The 19285-nt window shown below is 38.1% G+C and overlaps 1 pseudogene; it reads right to left on the reverse strand.

Moving 5' to 3' along the window:
• Positions 1–329: 329 nt before the first annotated feature.
• Positions 330–19285, reverse strand: part of LOC109088271 — a 60992-nt pseudogene continuing 42036 nt past the window's right edge.

Genomic DNA, 19285 nt, shown 5'->3' on the forward strand with positions numbered 1-19285 from the left:
AAATCAGCATATTGGGAAGATTTCTGAAGGATAATATGACACTAAAAACTGGTGTTATGACTTTTGAAAAAAACTCAGCATTGCCATTACAGATTTTCTTTTCTTTTTTTCCTTTTTTTCGTAAATATATTAAAACAAAACATATATTTGATATTTTAATAAGTTTTCGATTGCATTTTGTACAAATTAATGCATCCTTGGTGAGACTAAGACACTTCTTATCATTCATCAAAAAAATGAAAATGTTCCTCCCCCCAAAATTTAGAACGGTAGTGTATAATATTACAGCAATCTCCAATGAAACTAATAGCAGTGGCTCCACATAAATATTGAACGGTGGCAATTTTTTTAATCATAAATCAATGGTGTTTACATGTATAGTAATATTAGTAACAAGGAAATGATGATGATGCCGCTAATACACATTGAGTAAAAAATGTGATGCTGTGATAGAAAATAAGAACACATTATGGATATGTACAATAGCTTTGATAAGCAACAGGGCAAGATGGACTCCTGACGTCCAGTGAAGAGCAGTAAACAGCACAATGTGTACCTTTAAACAGAAAGTTAACTAGGTTAGTGAAAGAAAAACATCCCTACATACAACCGTAAGCTTAACCTGTTACTGTTCAACAAACATCTGTAAGAATCAACTTTCTCTTGTTCCTTTATCCATCTCTGCATTAGAAATGATCAATAGTATTAAATTTCACACCACAACCTTTAAGGTCAAAGGTTATATTTGAAAAAATTCCCGTTATATCAACACACTGGCTATCATCACAGCAGCCATTTATGGATAGCAGTAAGAGACTCTTTAAGGATTTGTTAAGAAAATACCTTCAGCTTCGAAGCAGCTATGGTAACAAAAATATTTGTCTAAAGTTTCTTTTTAACCTCTTTTTTTTTTTTTTACAAAAGTACAGGGAAAGATCATATTTAGCGGTAAAAAAAGGAAGATAAAAGATCAAAAGGAGCACGTCACATTGCTGGTTCAGTGTAAATGTATAGGTGCAGTAACACAGATAGGGATTATGGGATTTTCTCATCCTGTGAGGTGTCAGGCGTGCAGGAACACACACATTTTCCAACATGCCAACCCTCTGTGCCATTCATTCGAAAAAAAAGAGAGAAGAGAGAAAAAAAATAGAGGGAAACCTTCTCTTAGCCAAAACCTGGTTCAATTCTACCCATAATTCATCCCAGATCCCTACCCACAATATAGATTTATTTCAAAAATAGACTCATATATGAAGTTTACACGCCTAAGCGGAAATGTCTTTAGTCAAACGTGTCGATTTTCCATCAATGGCAATCTAGAAGTGAAATGTTCATCTCTCCCATTCTGACTAGGGGTGAGGGACGGGCACACGCTCCATCCCTTTCAAAGGTGACTCTCCGCATCGCTCTTCTCTAGGGTACCGTTCTCCAGGGTCAAAGGTGAAAGTGCCAGTCCATTGGCATTGCTCTCGTTAAGTCTCTTCACCCTGTAGGTCTCATAGTGGATGTTGTGAGTGACGTCCTTTAAATCTTGGAGGTGGGATTGAAAGTAGAGCACAGTAGAGCATAATATCAGTTTTGATGCCACAATAACATCCCCTAAGGGAAATATGCACAGGGTAAAATAAAAGTCATTCTCTTATGTGGAATTGAATTGTTTTCTGACTACATCAGCTTCTTATGATCCCTTTGTGTGATTCGGTTGGTGTTTTCCTGGTGTAATTTGATCTCGGCTTCAGCAGGAGGCTGATCAAAAAGTGTGAAAGGCGATTCAAAAGTGTGGAGAGTTATAACGGTCATCCTTTGTTTCCCATTTCAGCAGGGAATCACTCTCGTACCATCTGTCAACGGGCCGCCATCCAAGAGTTATGGCGAGAGGGCTTTGTGACCTGGCCTCACCCATTCGGACTCTGTAATTAACCTGTCCTTTACTGAGCTCACAGGAAATGATGTACTCTTGCCTTTCCTGTCCTGTTCAGCCCCACTACTCAAAAATACACTTTAGAATGCTGATAACCATTTCAGCTGGTTAAATCTAAAAAGCAAAGGTTCATAAAAGTGATATCATGTGACCAGAACACATACTTTGGTCCCAAATTATAACTACTATGTACTTACATTTAAATTAATAATTTGGTACAATGCACTTATTGTGTACTTATACTGTACTTATATTTTAAAAAATACCTGCATGCAATTACATCTGTAATTACATTTATGATTACACTCTTGACCCTTCCCTTACACCTTAAACCACCCTTAAACCTACCTATACCACCAAACCTGTCCCTAACCTTACCTGCATCCCACCTCAATTGCAGCAAAAGTGTTTTGCAATACAATATGAACACAAGTACATTGTAATTATTTTTTATGTAAGTACATAGTAGTTGAGGCCACTTATAGTGGGACCGTTAGTTATAACTGCATGAAACTCTGACCAATCCGTTCTTTTAAAAAATCTAAAGGAATGCTAATGGTATTTTTTCCATAACTTGGAACCAACCATAAAAATAACCAAATAAAACTATGTAAAAATCAACTAAAGCTGTACAGGATACAATTAAATGAAATAAAGGATATTTCAGAATGCAATGAGAAAACATAAAAGAAAAGAAAAGAAAAGAAAAGAAAAGAAAAGAAAATAAAAGAAAAGAAAAGAAAAGAAAAGAAAAGAAAAGAAAGACAATAAAACAAAAATTAAATAAAATGTTAGCTTTTCCAGTATGTTCTTAATAGAAGATTTTAGTTTTTTCCCCCCAGGTAGGATTGGTTCTAAATTATGATTTGAAATCATTATATGATTATGATATAAATTCAGTTAGCATTCCTTTGGTACTTTTTGTTTATTTATTTATTTATTATTATTATTATTATTATTATTATTATTTATATTTTTATTTATTTTTTTAGTTAATATTGTTTTTATTATAAATATTTTTGTTGGGCAGTACCAATAGTTTTGTATTCTTGAGGAAGTCAGGTTTCTTGACCTCTGGTTGTCCACCTATAGCTGAATATTTGATTTTAAACTAGTATGGGATGCCTTTGATCTTGCAGTTTAAATCATATTCTAAAAACATAAAGTTTTAGAGGTTATCTTGTCAACCATAATGTAAGGGTTATAATCGCCTGTTCCCATTTTACCTCAATAGCAAAATCATATGCTATACAAGTATACTAATGTCATTCTGTTATGATATTTAAAGACTTGATAGTGAAAAAATATGACTTACCTGATAAGAAGATCTCTCAAGAGTGCAAACTCGCAATGCGCAACATTTTCAACTGAAATAAACAAAATACAAAGACATGTTCAAGAATTCATCCAAGGATTTTGTGTCACTGTACTTTCGACATACACCACTTGATGGCAGTGTTGAATAACCTAAATCACAGACTAGCTTGCTTTGTGAAGCCTGTCAGCCATCATTACACAATTAGATCTGAAGATTGTTACAGTTTCCCAGCTGAAAATGGGTTTCCATGGAGATCAACCAACAATCTTTCTGGTGAAACTAGTTAAGAAGCCTGGCGGACACACCAGCATCCAAAACACAAAAACATTACAGGTGACCAGCAATTCATAGTCTTCAGACTCTCACCTTCGATGATCCCCCACTTTGTTTTTCTTCCCAAGACTTTGTTCCCATTCACCTGGTGTTCCTTATCTGTTCCCACCACAGCAAAGGGGATGTTTTCCTGAAAGAAGAATTCACCACACCCTTAAAATTTCATTTAGTACAAAGTACGAATACACTTAAAGCAACTAAAGAAATTGTTCACATAAAAAAATTAATTTGCTAATAATGTACATACCCTCAGGCCATCCAAGATGTGAATTAGTTTGTTTCTTCATCAAAACCTATTTTGAGATACTGAGCATTACAATATTTGCTCACCAATGGACCCTCTGCAGTGAATGGGTGCCGTCAGAATGAGAGTCCAAACAGCTGATAAAAACATCACAATAATCCACAAGCAATGCACTTGTGACTCCAGTCCATCAATTAACATCTTGTGAAGTGATAAGCTGTGCGTTTGTAAGAAACAAATCCATCAAGACATTTTTAACTTAAAACCACTGCTTCCGGCACGAGTCCTCTATCAACAATATTTCTATTCCCAGTGACAACATCATCTTGTCTGAATCAGGAGCAAAATATGGATAGATCAAGCTCTGTTTACAAGCAAAAACAGTTCTAAATAAATATGTAAGTTTTGATGTGAGAGAACAGGGGATGGAGTTTTTCAAGGCTTAATGATGGATTTGTTTCTTCCAAACAGCTTTTTGCTTCACTAGACATCGAGTGATGGACTAGAGCTCAGTGTGGACTCTCATTCTGACGGCACCCATTCACTGCAGAAGATCCATTGCTGAGCAATTGATGTAATGCTAAATTTCTCCAAATCTGTTCAGATGAAGAGACAAATTTATCTACTACAGATGGCCTGAAGATGAGCACATTTTCAAAAAAAATTTCAACCCCAAAAATGATACCTCTGTCCTAATTTTCTAAATCCCTCAAAAGGAATGATCATTTTAGGGTGAACTAACCATCAACACAGCACAGCAATAAATTCTTAAAGTAGTGCCATCATACCCTAATCTTATCGTTGAGTATCCGGTCTTCAGCATCCTCATCATATTCTTTCTGTGGATACACTCTGATCCCATTGGCCTGCAGATCCTGTCTTATCTGCAGAGAGAAGTTTCCAGTTAGATGGATTTACACTGATTTTTACAACCTACCGCACACACACATATACACAAAACCCGCACACTCGCCCTGGGGGGTGAAATATGACAGCAGCTTCTCTCCCTCCAGCTCTTCCCGCTGTATTTTACTAGTCTCAATCTCAACCCTCATGCATTCTTGCACTCAGAGGCCGCAGTAAAGTTCACCAGGATATTCAGTTTTTTTTCTCCCCCTCACAGCCAGAATTTCGGGCCCGAGGTGCAAAGCATTAGACATTTATGCCTTTGCTGCCATGTGTTCGTGTGGGGGAGGATTTTGGAGTACTGCTGTTGTACATGGATATGATATCAGCGATTGATATCTTGAGCACAGTGTGACGTCCGCCCCCGCACGGCGCTCTGCTCGGGCTATTGAGCAGTGAGAGACAGCTCTGGATAATGGGCTGAAATGACAGAGTACATCATTAGGAGTGTTGTTTGGTGTATATTGATAGAAGACACACTGCGTGCGGGGGCCGTTCTGGCCCTGCGGTCCGTGCCGTCGGAGCTGTCCAAAAGCGCTCCGTGGGGAAAACTGATGGCAAGTGGCCCAGGCCCAAGTAGTAGCTATACATCAGTCAGAGGAGAGACCGTCTCCCGATGGAGACGTCGCAGACACTGCTCATAACCTTAGTGTGGCCTATTCATTTTTCCAACCCAGAGCGAGCGGCCGCATGCCAAGAGACCTTTGGATATTTGAATGTGATGATTCTCTCTCGCTCCATTCAGCCACGGTTTTTCAATCTATCTCACTTTTTTTTTTTATCCACACAGCTGAACTGTGAATTTTGAAAATTCCAGCATTTACAGCAGCAGGTCATCCATATTCATGACCTCAATTATGCGAAGGGCTGAATATTTACGTGCGGGTGAGAAATATAGAGGGGTGAATCCGATTTTGCCTGCATATCATAAAATGTGAGTGAAGTTCTGCGCACAGGTGTTGATGACGGACAGCTCACCCTCTGTTTGAACTCTAGCCGCTCCTCCAGAGTAAGTGTGTCTGCTTTGGCGATCACAGGGACGATGCTCACTATCTTCCCCAGTCTCCTCATGAACTCCACATCAATAGGGCGTAACCTGTAGAAGAGCCATTTTACACCGTTTACACATTTAACACCTTTTTGACTTCTGTATTCACTAAATACAAACCATATAGATAATTTACTATATGATAAAAGCATCTTCTACATGAATAAATGAAAATAGAAAATCTAGATCATGTGAAGTTAAAATAGCTGTTAAAATAACTTTTGAAGTAACAAAATAATGTTACACACACCATTTAAAAAGTCTGGGGTCAGTACTTTAAAAAAAAAATTAAAAAAAAATTTGCGAGGATACATTAAATTGATCAAAAAGTGACTGTAAAGACATTTATAAAGTTACAAAAAAATATATTTTTAACTTTCTATCCATCAAATAATCCTGAAAAAATTTATCATGGTTTCTCCAAAAATATTAAGCATCACAAGTTTTTTTGACATTGATGATAACAATAAATGTTTCTTGAGCAGCAAATCAATATATTAGAATGATTTCTGAAGGATCATGTGACACTGAAGTAATGGAGTAGTGACGCTGAAAATTCAGCTTTATCATCACAGGAATAAATTACATTTTAAAACATTAACATATAAAACAGTTATTTTAATTTGTAATAATATTACGTTTTTTACTGTATTTTTTGATCAAATAAATGCAACCTTGGTGATTATAAGAGACTTCTTCAAATACATGATTACTTGACAAAAAAAAATCTTACTGACCCAAACTTTTGACCAGTAGTTCATATTTTCCAAGATGAGATGCATTACAAACATTATATTTCAAAATGTTAAAATGATTTACAAATTATGTCTGTATGTTAAGGTCCACTGCATCAAAAAGACAGCAATTACCTCACAGCTGTCAGACAATTTTCAGTAAGATGCATATGTTTTTCTGCCAAAAGTATGAATTTTCACAAACTCTCACTATTGTAGGTTAATGGGTTAAAATCTCCAAACTAGGACCAGTGAGATTATGCAATGAAGCCATGTCATATTAATTGTGACAGATGCACGACAGCATTTTAACACATATGGCTAGGTGTGAACCACATGATGCGTGCAGGAAGTTGATACACACCAGTGTCCAGTGGCTGGCAGGAAGTAGACACAACAATGAACGCGGGTGTCTGGGATTCTTCTCTTCCTGTTGACATTCAGCTCCTCCTTCAGGTATTTTTCATACTGTTCATTGACATACTTTACAATGGGCTCCCAGCTGAGAAAAAAGACACAGGGAAGGATTATCATCACAATTAACAACATATGCTTATACTTAAAGTTAATGTAGCAGTCAGGCAAAGTCGAACCATAACTTTAGTTGAAAGCTTATGCCAAAATGCTCTCTAATTACTAAAGAATTGATCTCACACAGTTATAGAGCTATCTGAACAGCTACAGTGGAGTCCAAAAGCCTGAGCCTGATCTAGTGAAAATGATATTATCAACATAAATGAAATAAACAGTTGAATCCACAAGAATATCATGATGTCTTTTGGATTTGGTTCTGTGTAAAACCTGATAATCATGTTCTCCAGCATGATTTTATAATGACCCAAAGAGCATGTAATACTTCAGCAGAACATCTGACCTTCTGTACAAAGGTCATAAATGTCAGCCACATATATATATACTTCTAGGTTTTGAATAGTGACCTAGAAATAGTACAGTATCTTAATTTTGAAATGTTATTTTAAAATGATTCATAATTCTAAAACAGTGTTTGTTTTCGAGATTAAATTAGATTTTGAATACCATATTTTAAATGTGCTCTTAAACTTTCAGACTCTACTGCATTTTTAAATAGTTTGAATTCATCTGATAATGTTGCTCTCACCAGTTCTCATTATTGATTTGGTCTCCAAATCCAGGGGTGTCAATTACCGTAAGCTTCATCTTCACCCCTTTCTCCTCAATGACTAGAAAATAACAAGACAAAAGAGTAAGAGAGTGAAAGAGTGGATGCAAAAGGCAAAAACAAAAAACAAATCAAGATGGATCCACAGCAGACTGAATGAAGATTAAGTTGATAAGGATTTAACTTTCATTTTCCAGAAACATCCATTTTTAAGGACTATAATACATAATAATGCTGCAAGAATGCATTGTTTAATATGAAAATCAGCCTGTAAAAAGGTCTAATAAGCTGTCTGGCATTGGTTGATTGACATTTGCTGTTTACTCATCACGTTAATCCTTCTTGATGAGGCAATCACGGAAAATATGACGAGACTGTAACGAGGAAAAAAGAAACTGTCAATGAGTTTCAAAATGCTATAACCCTATCTGACGACGATCAATTTTCTGTTCACAGTGGGCCATTAGCAAAAGAGAGTGCCATTTTTTGGATTGGTGGGCCAATGATTGAAAACCCCCTCATGATCTGCTAATGGAAACACATATGCCTCTCTTGGCATGACTCAGCGACAAAGCAGGGCTTAGTTCTTCCTGTATTCACCCACGTGGAGGGAGCAGAGCTGAATGGTGGCATTGAGCGGCCCGCCACTTCATTTTCTGCTCTGTGTAGTCTTTGAGAGAAGGGGGGATTGTGTAACACTCATCTCCCCTGGCGGTCAGTCTACAGGCCAGCTTTTTTTTTCACGGGCTGTGAGGGCCAGTGGGCAGCTTTGTAGTGTGTGGAGGTGTCAGGCACCCTGAGACTTTGGTACTCTTTGTTTTCCACAGGCCTGTAGTTTAGAAAGACAAAACTGCTGGGGAAGCAAGGGACGGCAAGACATCTGCTAGACAGAATGTCTCAAAACGGAGACTGCAGAGGCAATTTAGTAGTTTAGCAGTAACACAAGGAGTAGTTTTGTCATTTGGATAGAGAATACCAGAACAGGTCTATTGTTCCAGCCTTTTTTAAAGTATTTGCAGAAGGTTATATTTACATTGATGAATACTGGAACAAACTTTAATGAAGAAGCAAAATCTTGCTAGGAAACAAAAAGGCACCATTAATTAGAATCTAGAAAGAAGGTTGTATACTTTTTCTTGTCTAAAAAAGAATATTTATTGCTGTGAGGACTGGAGTAATCACTTATGTTTCAGCTCAAATTTTTGGAGATGAGACAATCGTTACATATACATACACAGCCATTCATTCAGTTTGGGTGCTGTATTAAAGAAATAATAGTTTTAATCAACAAGGATGCATTAAATTGATCAAAAATGACTAAAAATAGTTTCAAACGAATGCTGCTCTTTCTTTCTACTTATTAAAGAATGCTTAAAATGCATCACAGTTTCCAAGTAAACAAACAAACAAACAAATAGAATAATTTCTGAATGATCATGTGACACTGAAAACTAGAGTAATTCAGCTTAGCAATTCAAATTATAATTCAAAATATATTCAAATAGAAAACAGTTATTTTAAATTGTAGTGCTATTTCTATCATGAAAACTCTTGGGGTGATTGGCGTGGTAATGTATGTGACAATGTTAATGTGTTTGGCGGAATAGTTCTGCTACTCTGCTGCTGCTGCAGAGACAGAGAAGTGCTACTTCCAGTACATCCACAACATGCTGCTGTGAGCATGTAAGAAATACTGCTGCTGCACATATAACATATATGAAATAACCCCTTAATATAACCCATGAAATCACCCCGTAGCAGATCAATACAGGTGGAGGGTTTCTGAAGCGCACTTCAACTGCTACAGCAAGCACTAGCCAAGTATTTAAATGTTGAGCAGCAAGCTCATTGGCTGCTGATACAAAAATAAACTAAAAAAAAAAAAAAAAAAAAATCAGCTGCATCATGTGATGATGTCAGTATGTCAGAGTTTGACCTATTGGACTGCACCATCTAGAGTTTCATGACAGAACTTTGGATTTAAGGATATTACTGTTTTTTTTTTACTGTATTTCTGATCATATATGCAGCCTTGGTGAGACTTCCTCCAAAAATGTAACAAAAATAAATAAATTCTTACCAACCCCAAAACTTTGAATGGGAGTGTATGTAACTAATGTAAATTAAAATATTTTAATGTAAGGAGTTCAATGGTATAGAACATTTTCCCCATCAGTAATTGTATAGATAGTGATAAATTCTCACATGAGGACTAATGCAATCGAAACATAAATATTTACATCATGTGTCAAGCTCTACGGACCTGCTTTTCTGAAGGCTAACGTAAAAAAAACGAAGAGGACCAGAACACTCTCATTCACTGTAATGTTTACGTTGTGCTACACTGAGAAGTCAGTGAGGGGTGTCTCCTGAAGCACAGGGATATCTCAAGAAGTCACAAGCTGAACCGACTTATCGTCAATCTTCTTTTGTTAAGAAACAGCACACCCAGTTTCTCCCATTCTTTTCTTCTCATCCACCCTCTCTCCCATTCTGCATGTCAAACATTTATAAACTATTGGGCCATAAGTTTTGAGAGGTCTGTGAGAAATGAGGTTTGGCTATGGCAGGACAGAGATACAACAGATGCTGGATAGAAACCTCTTTCCAGTTGCAATGATACAGATGGGCTAAAAACACTTGTACTTGATCTTATACAGAAAACTACCAAAAGCTTCTAAGATTTTCCACAAAAAGAAATATACTGAAACAGCAACTGTGAAGATTTTGATGCACAGAATTACAGGAAGTTACAGTTTCTAATCTAAAATCAGATTTCTACAATTTGAACTTTGGCTAACTGAAGTGAAAGCTGCAAGGAAGCAAATCTGTTGCAAAAGTGCGACACAGCCTAACGTTTACGTATCTAAAACCTGTCAAGGGGAAGTCAGAAACGGAAGAGAGACCAACAAGCAGATCTAGGTCTAAAACTTTACCTGAAAACAAAATCAAATGACTCATTTTAAAACCAGTAGGAAGCAAACTAAAGGAATAAGAAGACAGGTTTAGCATAGCGGCTACGAAACCTGCACATGGCTGTAGTAACAATTAACACCATAGCGTTGGTGCTAATTCTCCGTAGGGTTTTGTAATTGGATATTTCTGCGCCCATATCCAGACTAGTGTTAAAGTTCAGAAGTCTTCATACATTTCTGCTGTCAGGTAGGAACCATGGGAATTAACATAGCAGGCTACGCTAATGACCCAGCCCAGCAAAGACCTTTGCACAGCAATTGACTGACACTTAAAACTACAAGTGGAGGCATAAGATGCTAACTTGTAGGTCATTCTATTTAAGGGCAGATTTGTGGTTAAACTAGATAACATGGGTAACTCCAAAAACCCAGATGAAAATAGCAGGGCTAATTAGATAACAGTGCAATAGCGTATACATTTTATTAGTTGGTCTACAGTAGTCTAAAGTCCTACTGGCCTTTGCAACCCAGCCAAAGGGAACACAATTTCTTTACTTGTCCTACCGAGCTATTTCTGAATACAAGAGACAGAGGACCACTATCAAATTTTATGTTTGTTAGACCCTTGTCAGACAGTCTAAAATGAGAAATGAAGATGGATAGCTGGGTGCGACTACACTAACTACTGAGGGCAAGCAAACACACACACACACACACACACACACACACACACACACTCAAACAAAACATTCATTTAAAGGACTAGTGAACTTGGATACGGCATCTGCCTTTCACGCCTCTTTCCAATGAAGCATGGTGGCGATGCCAAAAGCAAAATGGAGATTCATTGCTTTCTCATTGCTGTATGTGGGATGTTTGAAAGTACGTGCATCTCTCTGCGTGATATACAGTTCAACTTCCTCTGCTCAGTACAAAATGGAGCAGCAGCACCCTTGCATAGCTGCTAACATGGTCTTGGATATGGTCTATGTAACTGATCTGTTTGTATTATACATGATCATTCCCCATCTTTTTACATTGTTTGCACATTCAATCAAATGGTGTATACTTCAAAAGGCTATGATGTATGCTTATCGTTCATGTCAAAACTCAAGTATACTTTGGGCTTAATGCTCATTCATAGTTTATCTTTAAAAATCACACACACAAAAAAATTAAAGCTGCGATGAAATTGATGGAACATCTGAGCTTTTCTTCTGTATTGTGATGTATTTTCTAGTGTGTATTGCATTCAAAATGCAGATGAACATGAGCATCCAGTTATGACATGTCCATGCTTACTTTAATAACAGTATTAAATGTAGCTAAATCTTTAGCAAATCTCAAAATGAAAATCCATTTCATCCAAATCATACTGTACATTATAATGTTATGATGCCTAAAAGCGCTGTATTTAAATTTAAAATGTAAACCATTCATTTAAATTTGAGAGGTTTTTTTTTATGTTGACCAAATAGTATTGAGATGAAACCACAAGATTAAAACAATTACCAGGTTATCATTACCAGTGCTAAAATGTATTGCCAATTTTATCATGACATTTTTCTCTTAGGAAAAAAATCAAGTATAGGATCCTCAAGTAGAGTCAAGAAAATCAGTAAAACAATTCATATTTTAAACCTTTGAAACAAGCGTTGCTTCATTGTCAAAACAAGCCTAAATGAAACTTAATTCTACACATCTCCACAAAAACACACTTTCCTGTTTGGATAGAAGAACCCAAGCCTCTGTTGATTGTTACTCTGGAGGAAGTATGCAAGACAGAGATGGCACATTGCTCAATCAACCAATTCACTCAGCTGAGCCAGACACCGTGTATAAGTGGTGGCCTCCATTAGAGCAGCAGTCATCTCCTGACCAGTGGGATAAAATACATCCCCTGCGCATTCTTCCTCTGTCATTCTCTCTGAAAGAGAGCTCATAATGACAGCCGTGGCCTGATCTCAACAGCTGAAGTTGTGTGATTGATCTCTCCTAATCCGTCCCCTTTGCAGGCTTTTTAATTTCTTTTTCCTTTCAGAGCACATGCTCCGATCACTCTGGCCCTTTTCCAAGTCAAACCCTACAAAACACTGAGCTGCCTCCAGTTTGTCCTGTCAAAATGTCATTCTTCTTTAATCCCTTCATCCTTTCAGAAATCACTCAGGCCAACACTCTGTAACACGTCATCTTATTGATGTGAAACACCATGTGTGTTTTGTACCAATACCATGAAATAGTGAGAGTCCAAAAAAACTAAACAAAACAAAAAATAAATGCAGTGAGGCATAGTGCACTAAGAGTACACTTCACATTCATACACTACATATCCTTTAAATTGAGGTGGCGGGGGGGGGAAGCAAATTCTAATAAAAACCTGTTCTACTTCTCTTCACATGGTGCATATATATATATATACACTCATTAACATGAACTTCACAGGACTTGAACATACCATGGAATGAATACACTAGACAGCACTGTGTATAGAGGACGTATATCATTTTGGACACATGGCTGTTCAGGACAAAAGCACAATTTTGAAAGACCATCAATGTTCAAAGACGTTTACTGGGTCCAAATGCTGTAGTTATGATATTACCAGCAGGGGCAAACAGGGCTGTGCAAACTAGCAAAACCTTGACCTCTTGGGTGTGACGGGTGTGTGATGTTGTAGCTGTGAAGAAAGAAGCGTTCAATACTCACTGTGGCTGACTGATTGCAGGTGGACAGTTTTCGAGATCTTCTCCTCATAATTAGGAGTGCAGGACTTCCTGCTGACCTTGGACTTGAAGAGTGTGTTTACGAGCGTTGACTTCCCCAGACCGCTCTGACCTGTCAATGAGAATGAGAACAGACTTAATGACTTTTGTTTGTAAACTGCAGTAAAGCACAATTAACTGCATATGTAGCAGACCCCGGGCACGTTTATTTGCAGGACGACCTTTGCTTAGCATTAGCAGGGGGGATAAAACTTTATTACTGCACACAGATAAGATGGCACACATAAAATTGAGGTCATAAAGTATCACATGACCAGGCAGCGTAGGCCTCCAGGGTTTACATAAGCCCTTGATACTGCAAATCATCGGTGATGTAATAGGACCAGGTCAAGCCAAGGCAAAGTGCTTTAGCGTCTTATCTGGTGGGTGTCCAAACACACTGACAACACCACGCCGCCGGGAGCTTTGGGGAGCTTTTCCACTTAATGACTCTTTCACACAAGTCCTCACGGAGATCAGATCAGAGGGAGGAAGCTATTACCAGAGAGGGAGCCTTATCAAGGCCATCTCAATTCACACAAATAAGGGTAAATCTATGGGGCCACCTTCATTGCTTCAAAGGACATGTGCTCTGTTAATGCGAGCCGCTTAGTATTGAGTGCTGATGATGGGCAGTGTGTGTTCGGTCTCGCTCAGAAGGCCCCTCGGGCCCACCAGTCAGCTTCCCATTCGCAGGGCAGGGGTGGGGAATGTGCTAAACGCTCTCGCCACTCCGTTTCTACCTGTTGAGAGTCCTGTCCGCCTCGGGAAGCTGTCAATGGATGAAACGATTTGACAGAGATAGACGACAGAGCCGGGGAGATCTGGCCCCTTCATCATTGCCCACCTCAACAGAGGCTTTGATGGATTTACGCCATGGCCTCTTACCATGGGAGGCAGTTGACATCAAATTTATGAGGAACTGACAACCCACGTTGTGTGTCCTCCTGGGCCTATTTGATTTACCAATTCAGACAATGCCTAAGCAAAACAGGGCTTCCTGAAGATTTCAGTGTAGTAACACAAACAATACCTGTTCTATGGGGATTGGAACAAGAGGTTTTGATTCCTCTACATGTTTCTTATTCTATACCATTTAGGAAAAAATATTTGGAAAAAGAAATGCAAATCCATTGCCAATTTATGATTACATTCTGAATTTTTTTTGTTGAACAACTAGTCAGCAACTACACTGATTTAGGCACTGATTAAGAGTCATATGTGTTTGGAAATCAGACTACGCTGATTGCGCTGCATATTTTTGATTCACGACAAGAACCGACTCATTCATTCATGATTCAGATTTCACCTGTCATGCTGTATATTTTTGATTTGCTAAAAAGATCTGGCTTATAAGACTATTTTATTTTGCAAAAGTACTGCTTTGATCGTGCTTTGCTGCAAGCTGTATATTCAGTAGTGACACTATTTAGAGTATTTTAGTACAGTGTTACATCTGCATCAGTGGAAGAATAATGTATGGGCGAGAGCCATTAACGCAACCGAACATCAAGTGATGACCTCATAAAGGACCCCGTGCCGAGATAATGTAAAAAGAATAAAGGCTAGACCCAGTCATGTGCTTGTTTGAGTCATGCATTGATACACTCGCCCAGAAACGCTGTGTTGTAACAGCTTGTCATTTACCACAACCACATGAAACTCCAACAAATGTAGGTTGCAATTTCACCAGTGTCATATGTGTTTAACTCCAGTTGATTTCTCAAAAGCATTTCAAATGGTGAAAACACATCTCCTCTGAGACACTTTGAAGCACAGTTTGCAAAGCTTTTCTTTGAACACATTATCTACAAAGCCCCCTTGACTTGAGGGCGACAACAAAGCTGAATGTATTGACTGTATTAAAAATGTCACAATATGCTAAGCTCGTATTTAGGAGAAGACTGCTACTTGACTTATGGGAAACTGGGAGACTCGCAGTAGTTTAAGTCCTCAGGCTACAAAAAGGTCCTGACCTTTACAACCGAGGACAAACTACACAGACCAACAGACTCCAAGTGCTTCCATATGTGTGTGCGACTCTCGGATAAGAGCACCCCAGGGCAGGAAAATGTGGACAAGCGAGCATAGCCCACCAAACTCATCCTGTAGAGTTTCCTCCGTTCCTGCAATTTCATCCTGTTGTGTATATCTTGCTTTCGCACAATTCTTCCTCTTCCTGTATCTTGTCAAGTTTGCATTCACTACCATGTCATGCTAGCTAATACATGCTAGCATTCCCAAACACACCCTTGTCAGAACCCCTGCCCTTGTGCTCTGCAATGCGCTGCCAAGGAAACAGCTAAATACAAAAACAGAAGACGTACATAAACCATAAACTGTTTTAAATTCAAACATTCCATGTTCAAAATTAAAATCCTTTGAAAGGGGGAAAACAAATGATCTGTCAATAGCTCTACAGTGCATCAAAAGTGAGCCAAACAGATCTTTCAAGCCCCCTTTTTTACTACTAGCCTTTCCACACCTGTCTCTGCCGGGAAAGGGAGAGAACGGTTCACCTTTGATGCATGTCCAGAGTAGCAGGCATGGAGTGCACCACCATACCTACTACAATACAAACGCTGTAACCTCCACTGTTCACTGAGGCAAGGAAGAAACTCACACAGGCCATATGTTACAGAGCCAGCTTTTTTGGGAGTTAGCACTGGACCAGAGCCGTTTTCGCTCTGCAAAATTCATCACAATACTGATCTGCTTTAACATGCCTTTGATCTGCTCCCTATTAAACAGGTTTCAAGCTGCTCTGGATAGAGAGGAAGAATCCAAATGGGCAAAATGAGAACAGGTGAAGACTGTTATTGTCATATCTCCTCCTAATATCATTCCCACACACTTTGAGTGGATCATATTTGAAGCTGAAGTGGATTTATTGAGTGTTTCAGTCAGTGTTTCTTCAACCTTGGCTACTTTTATCAGGGGTTTATTTAAAAAAAAAAAGAGAGAGAGAGAGAGAGAAGAGAATTTTTATTATTTTCCTTTTGTTAGATAAACATCACATTAAAACTGTTGTTTTGATTGTTTTGCTTGGCCCAAAGCTAGACTTTCAGTGTGTAAATATGAAAATTAATTACATTTGTTTTCATGTTTAAGACTGATTTAAAGGTGCTGTATGTAAGTTTTTGACTCTACTAAAGCATAAAAATACCATAATATGTTTGTAGATATTTAAGAAACATGCTAAGTTAACATATTTGTTTATCTGAAAATCAATCCTACAGTCAGTTATTCTTCTTTGAAAATGTGCTTTCCGGGCCAAATGTTGGTCTTTGTTTTGGTTTGTGAAACCCGCCCACTGCCAGTTTACCCAATTGTATTTCAGCACCCCAGGTTGCCAGTTGGCAGAAAACACAGCATATTTCATTTCATTCTTCGTCAAGTACGCTCGTTCCTGTTGGTGTCGTCAATCTGGCAACCTGCGTGTCCTTTAAGTCTGAGGAGGAGGGGCCGGGTGAAAAAAACCCTCCCCAATATTTTGAATTTGGACTGCAATACCTAGTTCAACCACTAGATCCTACATACAGCACCTTTAAATCATAATTCATAAAGCTGTTTGCACCGCACTCTTTTGTCATACAATATTTTATTTTGGTGCGTCAATCTATTACTTAGCATATGAAACCATGATCTTCACTCACAAAAATGTCTTTTAGTGTTTTATTTTACATTAATCACCAATAGGAAGGAATAAAAAGGCTTTGAGTGGAAATGTTTTGTCCTATTGGTGATTAATGTAAAATAAAACACTAAAATAAGTCTATTTTTGTGAGTGTGGATCATTGTTTCATATACTAAGTCATGATTCATAAGTCATAAGTGTAAAAACAAACAATCAAACAAACCAATGCAGTATTTATTGTGTGAATATGATATTGTTTTTTTAAGTATTTTTTTGGACAAATGTGTGATTTTTTAAATTTTTTATTATGTAGGTCATGTAAAATGAGAAATTAGCCTTAGAAAAGAAAAGAATCAGACATTTTATTAAAAAGTTAAGAATGTCTACAATAAAAACATGCGTTTAATAAAACTCAGCTGTCTATGCAGAGCAAAGGGGGAAAAAAGTGCTACATGAATCCAAAAAAAGGGATGTGGTGTTCTCTTTTGCCAAAAAGATTTGCAACAACCATTATGCTTTGGGCTCGATCCAATTGTCTGTGTGTGGGAATACAGAATTGCAGAAGTGTGATCGATAGTTTAACAGTTAAGCTGTCAAAAGTTCACCAGATACTGTGTTTTGCTGACAAAACAGGTGGCATAGGAAAAGAGTACACATATTTACATGTACTCCTGACATTGTAACAATACAAAGCTGGTTTAAAATCACCAAACTTGTCCTTTCAGATGGAAATGAGACTGCTGTGGGAATTTTCATCACTTAAAGAAGGCCAAATGCTCCTGGGCTGGGTCTACCCAAGTGTCCAAACAATGACAGATGGGAACGGGGTTGCAGGACTGTTTTGGAAGAACAGTTTGGAAAGCTAGTGGTGAACTCAGTGGTGCAGAAACTACACACTTCAGCTTTAATTTGTTTTGCTGACATCGCTGCGGAACAGTGGCTGATACTGGGTTTCTCTGTGAGACTCGCAGCCTTTGAAGGATTTGGCAAAATGTCCTTTCTATTACCACTATGGAGGAGCCACCAAGGGGAAAGAAAGCACAAGCAAGGGAGTGAGGAAAACCTGGCAGCTCTGTTTAAAAAACAGAGGAACGAAAAAAGTGGAAAAGAAGAATGTCTCTCACTGGAGAGCTGCATGGCCTTGAATTTGTGATGCTGCGGCCATCATGAATCCCCTTGGCTGGCCCAGTTGGGGAACACTTTGAGCCACATTCGGCTCCAGCCTGGCCCTGCCTCCCAGCACACAGACAACACAACAATAGCCCTTGCCATTTAATTAGGTAAGGCCCACACTCAGCCAACACCCCCCTCTCTTGCTAGATGCACAGGGGGGTTTGGGGGTTCCAGCGCTCTGATTGGTCAGGCTTGAATAAGGTGGCCAGTTTGAATCAGGCAGATGTCCAGAAACTGCCCAGGACAGTTAATACCAGCAAGCTCTACTGAGCCAGCAGAGTACAGCCCTAGCAGGTAACCTGGCATAAAATCTGTGACTTATAAAAAAGATTTATAATAAAATACAGTATTCTCATGAAATTCACACACACATATATACATATAAAATATAAACTATTTTCCTTTAATGACATTTTAAGATTTCTGTATATCAGTTTTTTTTTTTTGTGGAAATCATGATTGTTTTTTTCATGAATAAAAAGAACAGCTTTTGTTTGAAATAGAAATTGTTGTAACAATACAAGTATTTGTCAGTTTGCTCAATTTAATGCATTCATGCAAACATATCATGTAATGTGATTTTGTTGCTTAGAAATAAAATGATCTTTGGTTAAATGATGGTCTCATGTCAGAGACACCACATACATATTATATATATTGAAAAATATTGCAATATAATTTGACTATATCACCCATACTATTTATTACCTATGTAATGTTTGGTTGCAACAAGATCTTTCATGGCAGACAGAAGCCGCCTTCAACAAATACACTATTTTACCAAGTGAATAACAGTCTCTGAAAAGAGAAGAGTTTTAAACATTTCCCTTAACAGGCAATGGCACCATTTCCTCTTCACCTGTCTGCGTTTCCTGTTAGAGGCTGAACAGTCTTCCTGTCCCCTTCATAGTCAACCATACTCAACGTTTGATGCTTGTGACTTTTTACCTGATTTGACACCCCAAGTCTGTTCTATTTTCATCTCTGCAGACTTGGCTAAGTCGTCCCCATCTCAACTAAGCTCATGAGACAAAACGAGTTAAAGGTCACACTTTGAGCATAGAGAAAACAAGAGGTGTGAAGTCATTTAGACTCAGCCGTTATGCATGTCGTTTGAAATTCAAAGTTTCAATGTACTATTCTGAACCAG

This window comes from Cyprinus carpio, chromosome B3, assembly GCF_018340385.1.
Source record: "Cyprinus carpio isolate SPL01 chromosome B3, ASM1834038v1, whole genome shotgun sequence".
NCBI classification, from domain to species: Eukaryota; Metazoa; Chordata; class Actinopteri; order Cypriniformes; family Cyprinidae; genus Cyprinus; species Cyprinus carpio.